Source organism: Orcinus orca, chromosome 1 (assembly GCF_937001465.1).
Source record: "Orcinus orca chromosome 1, mOrcOrc1.1, whole genome shotgun sequence".
NCBI lineage: Eukaryota > Metazoa > Chordata > Mammalia > Artiodactyla > Delphinidae > Orcinus > Orcinus orca.
In genome coordinates this window covers 133926430-133944889 of record NC_064559.1, presented here as the reverse complement: position 1 = coordinate 133944889, position 18460 = coordinate 133926430, and the positions used below count along the sequence as shown (strand labels likewise).

The 18460-nt window shown below is 42.3% G+C and overlaps 1 long non-coding RNA gene across 1 annotated transcript in view; it reads right to left on the bottom strand.

Annotated features, from left to right (window-relative positions):
• Positions 1–419: 419 nt before the first annotated feature.
• LOC117202292 (uncharacterized) overlaps positions 420–18460 on the bottom strand; it is a 52638-nt gene continuing 34597 nt past the window's right edge. The window contains exons 3-5 of the long non-coding RNA XR_007479075.1: positions 11607–12430; positions 10571–10783; positions 420–4490 (exon numbers count right to left, since the gene is read on the bottom strand). This is a non-coding gene — a long non-coding RNA (uncharacterized LOC117202292). The remainder of the gene's footprint in view (positions 4491–10570; positions 10784–11606; positions 12431–18460) is intronic.

Here is an 18460-nt window from a genome sequence, read left to right as displayed (position 1 = left end):
TGCCACCTTCTACTGCCCCATCTTCCAGTCCTTTCATTTGTACAGAATATTGAGATAAACACTGAAATTAACTAGATTGATTCAGTTATTCATTATTGTTGCCTAGCAAGATATAAGATAAGCACTTTGATTTGGATGGAGAAGTATATGAAGAGGGTAGTCACTAAAACCAATTTTAGACTCAGTGGGATACTTAAATAGCCATAGCATAAGGCGTGCGTATTTCTGAATGTACATTTGAATGTAATCCTAAATATCCACGTAGGAAAAAGTGAAAAGCTCTTCACAAGCTACATTATTTTTGTGTGTAAATCTTTGAATACAGGCTATACTTTAGATCTCATATTTAAACATTTTTGAACAAAGCAAGGTACAAGTAAACATTTTTGTGATCAGGCATACCATAAGTGATGAAGTATTTTCAGAGTTTGGAGATTTTGCATAAAAAACACAACATTAGACAAAGATTTTACTACCAAACATCTGAACGGAAATGACCATTCTGATTATTTTGATTCAGGGATTCTTCTTTTGTAAAGTTTGGGAACAATTAGAAGATGGACTTTATTTTTTTAAACACTTATGGAATTAATTTTTTTAATTGAAGAATAGTTAATATACAATGTGATAGTTTCAGGTATATAGCAAAGTGATTCAGATATACAGATATAAATATATACAGATATATTCTTTTTCAGATTCTTTTATGTTATAGGTTATTACAAGATATTGAATATAATTCTCTGTGCTATACAGTAGGTCCTTGTTGTGGAATTAATTTTATTTCAACTCAGGTTACATTTAGACAGCACCATTAAAAAAGTATTTAGTTCCATTCTTATTAGTTTCATGTAATACAGATCTTGGGGAAAGTGACACAAAGAGGCAACATGCAAGTTTTGCATTTTATATCTCCTCCATAGTTCTTCTAAGAAAAAAAAATCAACTATTCAGCAGAGATTTTGGTATAGGAAAAAACTGCATTTCTTCAATCTGAATTACAAGGTTCTTGGGATTCCATTTTAATTTCACATAGATTATGTGGAATAAGTTTGTTAAAATCATACTCTAGGGGCTTCCCTGGTGGCGCAGTGGTTGAGAGTCCGCCTGCCGATGCAGGGGACACGGGTTCGTGCCCCGGTCCGGGAAGATCCCACATGCTGCGGAGCGGCTGGGCCCGTGAGCCATGGCCGCTGAGCCTGTGCGTCCGGAGCCTGTGCTCCGCAACGGGAGAGGCCACAACAGTGAGAGGCCCGCATACCGCAAAAAAAAAAAAAAAAAAACTCTAAGTAACATTTGAACAGCTTTCAACATCTCAGGCTGATTCAGTCCAAGTATAGATAAAATCAATGCAAAATGTGAAGCTACAATCATTGTAAGTTTGAGAAATAAATGTCCACAAGTTTATGAAATAGTTGATGTGTTCCATTTATGCCCATTGAGTTGTATGTATAAATTATATTTCTTAATGATTTAAATTGCTCTATGAAAAATACTTTATGATGTAGCCAATCTCAACAAAAACCTGAGGCCATGTACCTTAATGACCTCTAAGTGGTGTTAAAGAAAAAATTAATCTGATACTTGTTAGAATGGTAAGGAAGACTTTATTCAGGACTTATTATTTATTCAGGGTTTCTTCTTAATTCTCCCCAGGTTCTAGCCTCTGGTGATGCAACTTGCATATTTTCTTGGGAGTCACATTCTAAGCCTTAACAGTATCAGCAGGCTAACAGGTTTGGTTGTTTTATGCATCCAGAAACAAAAACAGGATGTTGACTGCCCTAACTTTAGTATTTTTCCCCTTTGCTTTTTTTTTAATTGAAGTATAGTTGATTTACGTTGTAGTGTTAGCTTCATGTGTACAGGAAAGTAATTTATATATATATATATAAATTTAAGATTATTTTCCATTCTAGGTTATTACGAGAAGTGAGGAAGTGTTTAAAATGAGTTTCTGCTTGTGAAATTGAAAACTAGAGATTCAGCTTCAGTCAAAACTACTCAGTCAAAACATTTAGCTACATAAATAGTTTAAGTCCAGATAACCTCTTAAAGAAACTGAATTGGTTTCAAATGGGAAATATGAAAAATGTCAGAGGGATTAAATACCTGATTTATATTACATAAGGCTTTTGTTTCTTGTGGGGTAGTATGGGGAGTAGAGGTGTGAGTCAACGGGGAACCTCCTGATAAAGGATGCTCAGTGCACTTTCTAAACTTCAGGCTGATTTGTTGCCCTTCAGTTCTACCAACAATGTGAAAACAATCAAATCTCAAGTATGGAAAACTAACTAGACCATTATTTTCAAATAACTTTTCCTAACTCAGAAACTGATATAATAAAACAAAAATAATTTTTTAAAAAGACACTAGTAGTGACTATTGAGAGCTTTAATTATAAATCTGATCAAGAACTTGCATCAGGGGATAGATGGAGGAAGGGATAAATTGGGAGATTGGGATTGACATATACACACTGTTATATATAAAATAGATAACTAATAAGAACCTACTGTACAGCACAGGGAACTCAACTCAGTATTCTGTAATGACCTATATGGGAAAAGAATCTAAATAAAAGAGTGGATATATGTATAACTGAGTCACTTTGCTGTACACTTGAAACTAACACAACATTGTAAATCAACTATACTCCAATAAAAACTAAAAAAAAAAAAAAAAAAGAACTTGCATCAAAAATGCCTGAAAGTTGACTCTAAAACCTTGTAGTAAATGCTTGTAAGACAGAAGTTGCATTCTAGGTTGTTTTAAAATGTTTAGACTCATACACATTTTTTTCTTATGTGTACAGGGAGGAAACAATCATTATCCAAAAATGTATCTAGGACTCTATAAATGCTTTAAATAGACCTGACAATAAAGGAGTTATACTTTACCTATGTACTTTAATCAATTAGCCAGGGACCCACTGAGTGTTAGACATTCATAGAAATGCCCCTTCTACCTTCAACTCTGTCCATCCAAATCTAATTTTGGCTCTACTTATACTAAGATCACTGAGACTTTTTAAAAGAATTTTAAGGCTTATTTAGAATTTCTCTTAACACTTTCTACATGCCTCATTATCTAGGGCCCTTATCACTTGTACTATGGTTATTTTAGGACTTACCATATCTCTCCTTCCAGAGTTGGTGTTCCAATGATTGTGGAAACCAAGACTTAATTTATCTTTGTATTTTTCTAAAGTGCTTCCCATTGTGACTTCTATGAGATGGACCTTGAAAAGATATTGCTGAATGAATCAAGAGGCCTAACTTGCATTAGCTGAGGACCTTGGAGCTATAAAGGGCTATCACTCCTGTTCAAACTGGTTCTCGAATGTATTATTTTCCCAGAGCTGCCGTGACAAACTACCACATACTGGGTGGCTTAAACAAACAAAATTATTGTCTCACAGTTGTAGATCAAAGTGAAAGCAGGGTTGGTTCCTTCTGAGGGCTGTGAGGGAGAATCTGTTCCATAGTCTATGGTTTGTTGGCAATCTTTGGTAATCGTTGGCTGATAGATGCAGCACCCAATCTCTACCTTCATCTTCATATGGCGTTATCTCTGTGTGTGTTGTCTCTGTGTCCAAACTTCTCCTTTTTATAAGGATACAGAATATTGGATCAGAGCTCACCCTGATGCTGCCATCTTAAGTCGATAGTCTGCAAATACCTTATTTCCAAATAAGTTCACATTCACAGGTACTGGGGGTTAGGACTTCATCTTTTGGGGGGACACAATTCAGTTCATAACACTGAACGAGACAATTCTCTTTCTTGATAAAGCTATTAAATTCCAGGTTTCTTAGAAACACAGAATTTGGAGCCCTTGGTTAGTCCAGAGGTTTTCAAATAGTATTCCAAGAAGCTCTAACTCTTCCACAAAGTAGCCACTCCCAGATCTCTATCTCAGGAGGACTTGGGGACCACATAGGGCTCCTGGTTTCATATCTGTACCAATTACTATTGCCTTGTAACAAACCACCCCAAACTTAATAGGGTGAAACAATTATTTTATTACACTCCCAGATTCTGTGGATAGGGAATTCGGAAAGGGCACAGCAAAGGCAGCTTATCTCTGCTCCATGATGTCTGGGACCTCAGTTGGGAAGACTCGGTGACTGGAAGCTAGAATCTTCTGGAGACATCTTCACTCCCATGTCTGGCATTTGATTCTCGCTGTTGGCTGGAACCTCAGATGGGCCTCTCCATACGGCCTGGGCTTCCTCACAGGATGTCAGCTTCAGGGTAGTCAGAGATCTTAGATGATAGCTTAGGGTTCCGAAGCGACTATTCCAACAGCCAGAAAGTACACTGCCTCACACTTTATGATATCACTTCTGCCATTGGTTGAAATAGCCATAAATCTTGTCCAGTTCAAGGGCAGAGGAGAGGGGACACGGACCCCCACCTTTCAATGGGACGAGTGTCCGTGTCACATTGTAAGAAGCATATGTGGAGCCGGAGATAGTGTTGAGGCACCTGTGAAAAATATCATCTGTCACACTATATACACCATCCTCTTCAACCACTGGGCAGCACCTCTCCATAACTGATGTTCACGAGCAATTGTAGCTAAGAAACACAAAATCCATAAAGGCCAAGTACACTCACAAACTTCATACAATCTTTCAGCATATCTGGTGATTACTGTAAAAAACCAGAGAATTGAGAAAGCTAGTCTTTTCTTCACTCCTTTTGTTCCTAATTTCTTTGGGCAAGCTGGGAGAGCCTGGTAGAATAACTATTATGAAATAACTGGAAGAAAGCCATCATATCATTTTATTGAATCACATCTTAAAAATCGTCAACTTTTTGACAGGGTATAAGTAAGGTGCTTTCAGAAATTTTATTTGATTATCATATGTTTCTCCCAGTGTTAGCCAAAATTTCCTCAGTTGCTCAGGGATGCATGTGGACACAAACAGGCATACACCCTGGGTCTGTTACTTACACAGATTAATAAGAGGAAAAGTCTTATCAGTGTCTGTGGGGAAAAGTGCAGAGCCCTGCGTGGTCCCTTAGCCAAGTTCCTCAGCTTCCGTTTTTTCCAGGCACAGAAGCTATCTCCTTCCCTAGCTCCCTTCCTGACAAACCCTCACAGTGACTGCAGGACAGGCAGCAAGAACAGATCTCTGAAGCCTCTGACCCCTTGCTTGCAGCAGCCTTATCTGTTAGGTCCTATCCTTCTAGCTCAGGAAGAACATTTGGGGGCTGGAAAAGTTTTCTAGGAAACAATTACTCATGAGCAAATGGACCAGAAAAGTCCCAGAGATGTTCTCCAGCAGACAATTTAAACTAATGACTCACAGCTGGGCAGCCTGCCTGCTACAGCTGATGTGAGCTGTCTATGTAATGCTGCCTTAAGATCTGTGTTCTCCCTGCATCCTACTTAATCTCCAAACCAGTTCCCTGAGGGCTCTCCTCGCTCATGTTCACTCTCTAAAATCCACCAGCATATTTAGTTCATTCAGAAGGAATAACTATTGAAGGGCATGTCTTCCACCATAAGGTTGTACCACAGGTGTCAGCTGGAGTCTGAATGTCTCAAGATTTAGATGAAATTGGCTATTCCCCCATTCCATGCCCTTTGGAAGTCCAGTGTCCTCCCCAAAGTTCACAAATTTCTGGTATGGTTATGGATTCAGGCCACTGGCTCTGAACCTCTGTTTCTATAGAATGTCTTCCACTCATACTCACTGTTCCCCCTGTTTGATCCCTGTTCTATCCCTGAAAGACAATCTGCACTTTCCTTTATTTCCCCCAGTGCACACACCAGGCTTTGGTGCATTTCAGATTTTAACGAAGGTTTGGAGAGATGCAGAGCATTCATGAAAGCCACTTTAGGGCCCTAATTTTGTAACAGCCCTTCAGCCGGTCTACGAAGAGATTTGGCCATCCCCTCTACCTCCCTTATCACCCCTCCCCCTCCCCCCTCCCCACACCCATCGTTCCCTCTCCCCAGCCCTCTGGTCTTTGCTCCACCACAGCCCTAATCTCAAGTTCCTCACTTCCAGCACCGGGTAGTTTAACGTTCTCCCGCTATCTACATCCTCGCTCTCACCCCTGTCACCCTGGCAGCTTATCACAGTTTTTCTCAACACACTTCCATCCCGTAAGAGGAGTTCTCATGTCTGTTAAGTTGTCTTATCAGCCAGTTTGTTACAAGTCGTTGCTCTGAGCTGCACCTCTCTGACTGTTCCTCCTGTCTTCAAAATATCCTGCCTTTCTCCTTCGCTCTGAAAATGCCAAATCTCCAAGCTTAATCCTCACTCCTCTGGCCCCCTTCCTTCTTAGCCCAGCCACGAGTGACCTCATTCACTTTCAGGGCTTTGTCTGCAGCCTTTCTGTAGCCACTCCCAGATCTCCGCCTCTGATTACCACTTCTCTTCTGCCTCTCACCTCCAGCTAGCTTCTGGGCATTTCCACTTGTCCTGTCATCTCAAGACACACCTTAATGTGTCTGAGAGCAAAGCTCATCTAAGCATAACTAGTGGTGGCAACAGCCTCCTAAACGGTCTCCCCACAGACCTCTGGTCCCTCCACCCTCACTTTCTTTTCTCCATTACTAGACTAGTTTTCCAAAGTGTAGCTCTGATCTTATTGCTCCTCTGTTCAAAAACCTTCTCGCTGTCTTCTTAATACAGTCTTAGACTTCCTTTCAAGATCTACCACAATCTAGGCCTGACCTGCATTTCCAATACAGGCCCTGGAATCCAACGTGAATTCAAATCCTCACTCACCATTTACCTGATGTATGACTTTGGGAAAGTTAATGTAAACTCTCTGGCCTCTGCGTATGTTAAAGATATCCATATTTTGGCGCTTCTCAGGAAGTACTAAGATGTTATATATCCTAATGCTGGTACCAAGTCTGTCCTTACTAGTTGTAAATTTCTTCTTTTTCTTTATTTTATTGAAGTATAGCTGATTTATAATGTTTTGTTAATTTCTGCTATACAGCAAAGTGATTCAGTTATGCATATATATACATTCTTTTTCATGTTCTTTCATCACAGGATGGTTTATCACAAGATATTGACTATAGTTCCCTGTGCTGTACGGTAGGACCTTGTTGTTTATCCATTCTGTATATAGTAATTTGCATCTGCTCATCCCAGACTCCCAATTCATCCCTCCCCAACTCCCCCTCCCCCTTGGCAACCACAAGTCTGTTCTTTATATCTGCGAGCCTGTTTCTGTTTTGTAAATATGTTCATTTGTGTCATATTTTAGATTCCACATATAAGTGATATCATATGGTATTTGTCTTTCTCTGGCTGACTTACTTCACTTAGTGTGATAATCTCTAGGTCCAACCATGTTGCTGCAAATGGCATTATTTCATTCCTTTTTATGGCTGCATAGTATTCCATTCTTGCACCCTCAGCCACAAGTCATAGCTATTTTCAACGTCTCTATGATACAACCTAAAGTTTGATAGCCAGAAAGTAAAATGGAATGACAATGTAGTAATAATGCAATCAACCAAGTGGCTGGTTAGCTATATGGAGAGCAGTTAGTGGGGGCTGTGAGGAGAAGTGGGTAGAATTCGGGAAGGAAGGCTTGTTCCCTTTTCTTGGAAGTTCAGGTGCTGAAAGGTAACTGGAGATATGGAGAGGAAGGGCTAGAGCCCAAATGCTGGCTGCCTCATAGCATCTGAATTCAAACCAGAGTTTACATCTCATCTCTGCCACTGTCCGGATGTGTATATTAGAGCAAATCACTTAGTTCCTTGAGTCATAGTCTCCTCATCATACAATGGAGGGTGGTGGGGGAGGGGTACCCATCTTAAAGGCTGTTGTGATGATTAGTTGTGTAATGTGTAAGACGTGCTTAGCTCAATGCTTGCACTCAAGAAATTTGCTGGTGTTATTATGACTATGTACTGAGCTCTGGATAATGTAAAAAGTAGCCTACAATACTGCACATTTTCCTAAAGTCAACACTTATTTAGTACCTAGAATGTGCTAGGCATCGTCTCAAAGGCATTATCTTTGCCCTCAAGGAGCTGAAGCATCCCAGGAAGAGCCACAGGTAAGCAGTTACCATTGGGCAGCATGATGAGTGGTGTAGCAGACGTGTAAATGCAGTTAAGTCGTCCCTAGATATCTGTAGGGGACTGGTTCTGTGGACCAAAAAAGCCCAGAAGGCTACAAATAGGAAAAATGTTGATTTGGGGTCTGAAAAATTGCATTTTGGGAGACAGATTCAGGTAAAGCCAAAAAAGTGTTCCAGGGAAAAGAAAGAGTCAGGGGCTTATAAAGGCAAAAGCCATGAGGCTGTACTCTGACAAAAGAAAAGAAATATTTGTCCTTAAGGCTAGGCTGTCACCAGTTGTTTTAAGGTAAGGGTCGGGTAAGCATCGTGAGTTTCTGGCAGTTGTTCTGGGTGCCTGCATTTAAGACAATAAGTGGTCAAAAGTTCAGATTCTATGCGGGCGAGATGTGTACAAGTCACACTTCCTTAGTGGCCTCCCAGCTCCATTTAGAGAGTTCTCTTAGCAACACTGGTGCCATTTTGATTTTCCTATCACAGCTCCAGGACTCCTGTGCAGTTACCAAAATCCATGGACGCTCAAGTCCCTTATATAAAATAGTGTAGAACAGTCAGCCCTCTGTATCCACAGGACCAACTGTACTACGCTGGAAACACAGGCGCTTTCTCCACCAACCAGCATTTTCTGAGCACATTCCAGGTGCCAGACACTGTTCTAGATGCTGAAAGTTCAAAAATGAATATGATTCCTGTGTTTAAATAGTTCATAATGTAGTAGGAAATGACAGCCGTGTCTCCAATAGCTACAGTGTGTTCCAAGAGCTCACCTAGATGTCCATTCACACTACACATGGGCACAGGGAGGATGCAGTCAGACTCACCTGATGACAGGAAGGGTTTCAGGAGGTGAACCTGAGCCGAGTCCTGATGCAGGTGACGCCCAGGAAGAATTGATAGCACTGTGGGGAAAGAGATTTTTTGAGCGGGCACAGAGGCCTGAGAGGCCCATGTTGTCATTGGAGGTCTTAGGGGCAGGGAAGGATCAAGAGCCATTGAAATGCATGGGAAGTGAGGATGGATAGATCAGCTTGAGGGTGCCTTGGATATGCCACCAACACCAGAGAGCTCTTTGGTTTATCCTTCAGGCAGTGGGAAACAGGAAGGAATTTAAGCCTATCCTCAGTTACTTTCCAAGCCTGGATAATCTTACAGAGGCTGTCTGAGACCTTCCTCTCTGTTTTCAAATCCTTGTAAAAAGAAAAAACTACCATCTGGTTGGTCTTGAAGAAAACCAAAGGCTGCAAGGAGAAGCCAAGTGTGGGCAGACTGACAATGCCCAGAGCAAACTTGGCCTTGCATAATGAGACTCATAAACAGTAATGTGTTGCTTTAACTTGTCCTTGGCATGGGAGACCTCAGGAAAACCACCCAGACTCATTCTCCTTTGTCCCTGCCTCTTCCTCTTCTTTCACACCCTAGTTTCTTCCTTTGCTGCCATTTTTTTAATAGACCAGCTGATTGTGGGAAACTTGCCTTGTTTAGAGTCTGGAAAGTCATAAAGGAAACCACTCAATTAAACTGAACTCTTAGTGTCATTCTCGAGTCAAAACCTCCCCCCTCTGCCTCTGCCCCTTGTGGTTTGGGGTTGCTCATTTGGAGGTGCTGTGGGTCTCAGGGCACAACAAGGTGTACAGTTTGCATCTGCCCACCCTCTCCGAAGCCGGCTCCTGGCTGAGCCTGGCTGCTGGCTTGAGTCACGTGGGCTGGATGGTCCAGACCAGAAGATGCAGAGGAGAACGTGGTTGGACTCAGCCGAGTGTCCCCGTCTGACCTCTTGCTCTTTTTCTGTCCCCAGAGGAAAGGTGGAGCTTTCCTGCCCACAGAATTGAATTTCCTTTCCCCATTCTTCACAATGCTGCATTCCTGTCCTACCTCCTGGGGGGAATGGGACTTGGTGTTTCACGTGGCTAGCTCTCTGCAGAATCCCTTTTTTCTCAAAACCATAGGCCTACTGGGAAAGCTACAGGTTGAAAAGCCAGAGGTTATCCGCCTCCTCTGCTGGTACCACTTCTTAGTTTATTTGCACTTCCTGCCTCTCTCAGGGTGAGGCTCAGGTTCTGCCAGGACCCCGTGAGCCTGCCATGGTGGAAGCATCTCTGTAACCCATGCTCACCCTGACTACACCCAGGGAGTCCCTTGCTCGTCCAACCACTTTCAGACCTAGAGGAAACACCGCCCCATAGTGACCGCTGTCCAGAGCTGACCAGGTGACAGAACCTGGAAGTGAGGGGGAGTTCATGCCGGCGGGGTTTACTTGAACCAAAGAGAGAAAGGAGACCCAGGGATCCTCCCTGCTATGGACCATTCCGAGGCTCGGTTGTTTGTTATGCCCTGCCAGAGCTGTCCCATGTCACCAAGAAGCCAGCTGTGCTTTACCATGAAGCTGTGACCAACTCGTTAGCAAGTACTTGCTTTCCTCCTTCCCTGCCTTGCTTTTCTTTTTCCCTCATTTTCACGACCTTGCCATTGCACCTCCCAGAGAAGCATTAGCAGGTAAGCTTTACCTCAGACGGTTTTCTAGGGAATCCACCAACAGTGGTCCACTGACCCATTAATTTGGTTGGTTTGTTTCTGGGTTGGCCTGGGCGGGTTTGTAATCACCTCTTCTCTCTACAGCCCCAAAAGAAGGTCCTTCCTCGTTTCTGCCTTGGAGGAGAACACATTCAGATCTATAGATCCCTGGAAAGCATTTAGTCAGAAGGAGAGCCGTCACAGCACTATTAACAAGAAGAAAAAAAAAAAAGATTGGAAACGATCTAAGCTTCCCAAAAGCGGACAGTGTTATTTTAAATACTAGATAGACATTTAAAATAATGTTACAGACATATTTCTTGATAAACTTATTTATGATGTGTTAATTGAAAAAATTAAAATCTAAGGTCAGTATGATCTCACTTTTGCAAGAAACAAAAACCAATCTGTTCATAGAGAAAAAGCAAAGGAAATTATATGTCAGATGCAAGCAGAGGTTGTCATCTGGTGATGGGATTATGAGTGAGTTATCCTTTAGTTTTTACCTGTATCAGTACTTTATTTTTTTCTCTAAGAAATATATATGAATTGTGATTTTTTAAATTAAAAGATTAAAAAGTACACTGGACCTGGTGCTCACAAATGTACATTCTCAAGCAATATTCTGTCACTTTAGAAGGAACAGGAGATGAAGAACCCAGAGAGATTCGGGAAGACTAAGGATAACAGAAAAGCTTTTATGTTTTATGAGAATTATTAAGAGGAAATGGTTTGTAATTATTCCAATGATGTATATTTGTTGAAGTATAAAGGTAATATGTCTATATCTCTATCAGGAGAAAGGTTATAGTATTGCTATTGTAACTATCTTTTATGAAGCGGTTCATAAAGCATGCCCATGGATTTCATTACTTTATTACAGTTAATAACTGTATTCCTAAAATAAATACATTGTTCCTTAACTACTTCTTTTGGTATACGTTTTAGTTCTTGAGAATTTTTAAGAATAAACCACTGCATTTGTACAGGATGGGGGCAAATGATGGGCAGACCATTTATTCAACATACACTAAGCTTTGTCCATTTTTCAGAAACAAAGCTGGGTCCTGGGGAATCAGAAGTTGAAGACATACTCTTCCTTCGGCGAGCTGCTAGAGGACAAGGACCAGTGAACCGACATCTGCAGTTGACTGTAGTGGGCATTCTATGCCCAGGGCTCCAATGGGCCACAGAAGGGCATGCAATCCAGGCTGGAGACATGAGTGGTTAGGAGACACTTCTCCAGAGTAGGTGAAAGTTGATCTGCAGGGTATGTGGGAATCAGACAAAGAAAAGGAGAAGGGCATTCTACGTTGAGGCTAGGAGGTATAGAAGAGAGCAGATACAGGAACTGGAAAAAGCTAAAACTGTTGATCAGTTGTGTCCAGAACCATTTGTGGTGATGGAAAAGTTTTATATCGGCGCTATTCAAAAAGTTAGCCACTCACTATGTGTGGCTGTCGAGCAGGTGAGGAACAGAAATTTTAATTTTGTTTCATTTTTAAAATTTAAGTAGCCACATGTGGCTAGTGGCTACTGTGTTTTTAAACCACTTTATTAAGGTATGATTGACATACAAAAAGCTGTGCATAATTGATGTATACAGCTTGATAAGTTTGGAGATAAGTGTATAGCTGTGAACTCATCACCACAGTCTATGCCACAGACATATCAATCATCTCTAATAGTTTCCTCCTGCACTCTGTTATTCTTTTTTGTGTGTGATGAGAATGCTTAACATCAGATCTAGTGTGTATTGAACAGCACAGCTCCAGAAGAAATCTGCTGCTAGATCAGGTATGTTGCTTTTTTCTGGTGAGTTTCATTTTCATCCTGAAGGTGAAAAGGAGTCACTGCAAAATTTCAAAACAGAATAATTATATGCGTAGACTTAGGAGAAACATTACTTGCAAATTTGGAAGCAAAGTAATCTGGCGGGTTTTTAACATGCATTCACTTTCCATAACCTTCTTAGAGAAGGTGACAAAAAAGAAGTGTATAAAACAAACATTGCCATAAAATTTATTTTTGGAAATGATCTGACAGTGGAAACTACATAACAATTAGCTCACCTACAAACCAATAAGTAAAAGATAGCCATCACATTAGGAAATTGAGTAGATGGCATTAATGAACCATTCCCTAAGGCTCGCATACAAATGGCCAATTAAACATGTAAAACAGTGTTCAGCCTCACTAGTATTGGTACATTCTTTCTGCAGACAAGGTTGGCAGTATTTTAGCAAAAGACTTGAAAATGTTTAAGCCCTGTCAGCCAACTCTTCCATTTCTGGGAATTTGCCATAAGGAAGTAATTGGGATTTCTTGCAAAGATCTATGTACAAGGCTGTCTATGTCTCTATTACATACAACAGTGAAAAAAACAAATGACAACAACCTAATTGTGGTTCCCAATAGATTTATTAACTAAATCATGATACATCTACACAACTGGACACTACATAGCCATTAAACGTCACGTTGTATATGAATACTTACCTTCATGGAACAAATATCTGTGATATATTTTTTAGTGGAAAAATAACAAATCCCTATTAAAATGTAAGATTTAAGTTGAATATAAAAAATTGTGTCAATAAAAAAAATACTTGAGGGGTATTCACCAAAATGTTAATGTTTATCACTTAGTAGTATGATTAAGGGTGATCTTTGTACTTTTCTTTATGTTTCTCTGTATTTTATAATTTTCTACAATGAAAATATATGGAATTTAAAACAGAAAAGCATTTTTTAAAAGTTGAGGTTGTTAATTATGTGGGTAGAGTTCAAGTGAGACAGAAGCAATTGAAAGTATGTAATTGCCACAATTCTGCTATGCTAGATAAAATATTAAAGTGGTGGTAGACACGTGCTTGTCTAGACTTGTGGACAGTAGAGGTTTTAGAGAGGCCAAGTGACTTTGTAGTCCTTTCCAGAGACTCTTCCCTGCTGTTGGTAGCAGCAGAAGTGCTTTAATTAATCAAGATAAAATGTTTTCAACTAGAGATAATTATGAACATGAAGATGATCTTGCAGACAAATATGTGGATGGTTTATAAAGAGCAGGGCTTTTCCTTTGTTAGGGTCTTCCTAATATTTTAACCCAGATGTATCAGGAAAAGACAAGAAGAAAGTGGCAAAGAAAGCTTTAACCAGAGACCAAATAACCAGAAACTTCAGTTAATCAGAAATTCGTCTGCCTTTGATTTTTAGGAGAAAATGGGAAATCACAAAAAAAGTGACTATAAATTGAGGGTTGCTCATCACCAACTTTCAGGACATTTCTCAAGGATTTATCAATTCAGACTAGTCTATAGGCTTCATACATGAATATTCACCATTCTATCCAATGAAAATAATTCCTAATGGTGAATCTGAATTTCCAGAAGGATTTTCGTTATCAACTAAAACAGATTAAATTACGTTCTATGTACTCTACTTACTACTCTGAAGGAAGGGAGGAAAGGAGGGAAGGAAGGAAGGAAGGGGGGAAGGGTGGGAGGGAGGGAGGAAGGAAGGAAGGAGGAATGAAGGGAGGGAGAGAGGGAGGGAGGGAAGACCATACAGATTGGGAAGACTGGATCTCATCCAAAGACTCACATGCTCTTGGTTTGGTCAGATACTTAGAGGGGAAAGAAGAAAAAATAATCTATTTCTAAAGTGACTTGGGTGGGTAATGGGGTTTGGGCTTAGAAGCAGAAATAGAGGTTAGTTAATGGACAGATGATAGCAACTATGGGTCTCAGCATATTATTCCGTTGAGTTACTATTATGTGACCAAGCCTAGGTGGGGCAGGACTGGGTTATACGTGAGTCTCAGTATATAAGAGAAAAACAAGGACAGTAGAAGAAGCCTGTGAAGGAAAATACCTGTTTGTATTATTTTTAAGTACATTTTCGATCATTTCAATCAGTAGATGCTATGGCAGTGTAAAACGAACGAGCAATTTCACATTTTTGAGAGGTCAACACAATAATCTAACCCTGCCTCAGGAGGCAACAGGGTTCATCCAGAAACTGCTAGATTCCTGGCTCCTGTGAATACCTGGAATCCAGTTCCCTGTGCCCCAGTTGATGTTCACACACACACACACACACACACACACACACACACACACCAGCACATGGCAAAAACAAGTCAGGAGCAGACAGCTCCCTCTGTAGGACTGGTGTTCACCTCGCTTGGGTCCAGGCCTCCAGGGCCGTGGTTTCTGACTCCCTGCTTCCAGAACTGCGTGTGCCCAGATCATTGGTGCCCGCCTGAAGGAGACTGGCTGATCTGAGATTCCTGTTCTGTACATCCCAGGATTTTGACCCCAGCTAGGTTTGCTCCTTGAAACTTGACTTCCATTTGCAGAACTTTCCTGCCCAGCAGACCTCTCATTCCATGTTCTACTGGCTGCTGTGCCCAGTTGCTGAGTGTGTCTGGGGCAGGCAATCACACTTCAGGTGTGGCACCCATAGTGACGCTGCACGTATCTCAACCAGAGGCATGCACGTACCTTTACGTTTGTGCTTCATGGGGTGGTGAGGAGGATCAAGGGACAACGCACATCAGGCCGCTGGCAGGTAGTAGGTGACATGGCTTCTCACAACTTAATGGTTTTCTCCCTCCCCTTTATCCCCACTTATCTGTGGCTATAATAGATGCCTTGGAGAATGTACAGGGTATAATATTTATGAAAGTTCCATGAGTGTCAGAACTTGTAACCCCCAAGGCCTCATGCTTAGCACATAGCTGATGTTCAATAAACATTTGTTGAATGAATGAATGTGAATACAGTATGTGATCACTCCTACCTTACATGGCTTCCTCAACACTGATCACCTGACACGAATTTCCAAATCCTGCCCCCGTGGATCTCTGCCTTTGCCTGAGGAGATGACTAGTATCTGCTCTTGGATGAATTATGTACTTAGCGTAAGGGCAGTTCACTGGACGTCAGTCCTCTTAAGCAAGCCTGTTGCCTGGTGGACCACTCTGCTTCTGCTCAGTCCCTGTCTGCACAAGAAGACAGGCTGCGTTCTGTGCGGTCTCATAGCCCAGGTCCCGGCAGAGCATCTCAGTCAGGCAAAGTGAGGGTGGGGAGCTGACGGTGCCCTGTGTGTTTTGCTCCAGCCCCAGATTCCTTTCTGAAGAAGAGGAGACCCCTAACCTCAGGGCTAATTTATCCATTAGGCAGAGAGAGCCTAAGGCCCATGAAACCTTTTAGAGACCCACGAGAATGTTTTCATTTTCTTTTAAAATCAGAAGAAAATGAATATAAGGCATATGTGATAATGATTCCAGTCTGGATTCTATTCATCTCTACACCAACACACTCATAAAAGAAAATTCTTAATTTCTTTTTCATGGAGGAAGGGGCCTATGAAAATCATAGTGTGGCCTTGGGTGTTCCCGAGCAGAACAGCAGAGCTCTCCAACACTGTGCTGCCCCAGAGGGCTGCTTCCTCAGGCACCTTCCCAGAGAGAAGCAAGCTCTTCCCTGTGAAGGCACTGCAGCTTCCTAACCTCCCCAGCCTCTTAAAGAAGGCAAATCCTAGCACAGTGTACCCTGTCTCCTCACTCCAGGACCCAAAATAGGGGAAACAGCAGCATGACCTCACTCTTCCAAAGAAGACAAACCCAGATGTGACCTCATCCCTTGACTCTCAAGTACAGAAACTCATCAATGACTCCACCTCCTTTTCCCTCAAAAGTCAAGCTTACGCATGACCTCCCCTCCAATCTGGCAGGAAAGATCGGGCATGATGTCACCCCCCCCCACCCTACCCCCCCACCACCCCCACCACCCCCACCCCACCCCCACCCCCCCGACGCCAGCCCACGCACCTCTCCCACCCGCCTGGCTGATGACACATTTTCACCCGGAGGATGGAGGAGGGCGTCTCAGAAGTGCCTCTGCCTGAAGGTGTGGTTATCCGGCTGCCCGCTGCTTCCTCTCAGCCCTAGGGCAAGCCCCCCAGCCCAAAAGGCAGCCAGGAGTCAGTAAGGAGTCCCTGGTGACTCAGCACGTGGCAGCAGGCAGGAATTTATTCACCGCTCAACATCCAATATGGAGTTTTTAGGCAAGTCTGGAGGGCAAGATGAGCTGACTCACAATGAGAAACTGAAAAGCAAAAGGGGAAACCCAGGGCTGAGAAATTCCTAGAAAATTGCACAACCTTGGCCGGGGAGGAGAAGGTTGGTGGAACTGACAGGGCTATGAGGCGGGGATGGCCTCAGACCTGCAGCAGCTCGCGGCCCTGCAAGCACTCAGGAACGCAGCCATCTGTCCGTCCGCGTTTCCTGCATGTCCTTCTGACCTCCTCTGCCTGCACTGCGTCCTCCTTGCGAAGAGAGAGAACAGCTGGCCCCTGATGCATGGGGCAGCCCAGGTGTGAATCGGGGCCTCGGCACCCAGTGAGTGATAGTATTTGAACCTGCAGCCAAGATTCAATACATGAGAAAGGAACAGGACAGGGAAGAAGTTACCCTTGTAAATAAAAGACTAGGCAGATGTCAATAGTGGGGGAGGCTGGCAGGGTGGGAATGGGGGCAGGGTGTGGGAACTCTCCGTACTTTCCGCTCAATTTTGCTGCAAACCTAAAACTGCTCTAAATAAGAAAGTCTATTTTTTAAAATTGGCTGAGATTTTTTTGTTTTTGAAGTCTTAGTTCTATGGCCATAGAACCCTGCCGAGCATCACGCAGAGAGGTCTGTTCTATCTCAAGAGGGAGACAAGGTAAGCAAGTCAGCTAAACCATCGTGATTGTAGGAGCCACAAGAAACGGAACATCTCTTTCTCACACTTTTGGCATAGCCGCTGCTGATATAATTCCTCAACTGTGTACAATTGCTTTGCATTCTACAGCTAGGAAGGAAGTTATAGCAAATGCTTCTGGGAGAGATAGACTCTGGCGGAAGAAGAGCGGGTAGATCTACTCTTGAGAAAAAGTTTTTATATTCTAAGCCTCAGTGTCATCTGTGAAATGAGGATAGCAGTATTATCTGTCTTACAGAGCTGTCACGCAGATCAGCTTTTAGTGTTGCCATCCGCCCTACTTAAAATAGCCACACTGTCTGCTCCCCAACGCTCACCGACACTTCCTAGTACGCTTCCTCATTTTATTTTTCTACAATGCATTTATCATCACCTTTATCATATAGTTTCCTCTTTAAATTCTCTTTATCTCCCTTTGGAATGTAAATTCCATACAGAAGGGATTTTTTCTTTTTTTGCGGTACACGGGCATCTCACTGCTGTGGCCTCTCCCGTTGCAGAGCACGCACTCCGGACGCGCAGGCTCAGCGGCCATGGCTCACGGGCACAGCCGCTCCGCGGCATGTGGGATCTTCCCGGACCAGGGCATGAACCCGTGTCCCCTGCATCGGCAGGCGGACTCTCAACCACTGAGCCACCAGGGAAGCCCCAGAAGGGATTTTTGTCTGCTTTATTCCATATCCCGAGCACCTGGAACATCTTCTAATATATAATAAGTCCTATATAAATATTTATTGGATAATAGCATTCAATTTATGTAAAGTGCTAGCACAATGCCTTGTACATGCCAAGTATGTGACACACATTAACTAACTATGATTATTTGTATTTTTCCACGTTGCAAAAAAGAGTAAAGAATTATGAAGTTCCAGAGAGGATAGAAAGGGATGCAGATAAAAAGAATTCCAGGAACAGAAGAACAGACTTCCTAAATGGCATAGTTTTACTTGGGGTTGGGTCTACAGATGCGAGTATGTGAATGGCTCCAGACCTGGACCCCTAAATAGCACAAAGTGCCCACCACGTAATGATGATTCATGCGTCTACATCAGAAAGCCTCGAGAACAATGTACGTCTGCTCTTTAGCCGACTACTTTATCTCTTTTAGATTCTTAGAGC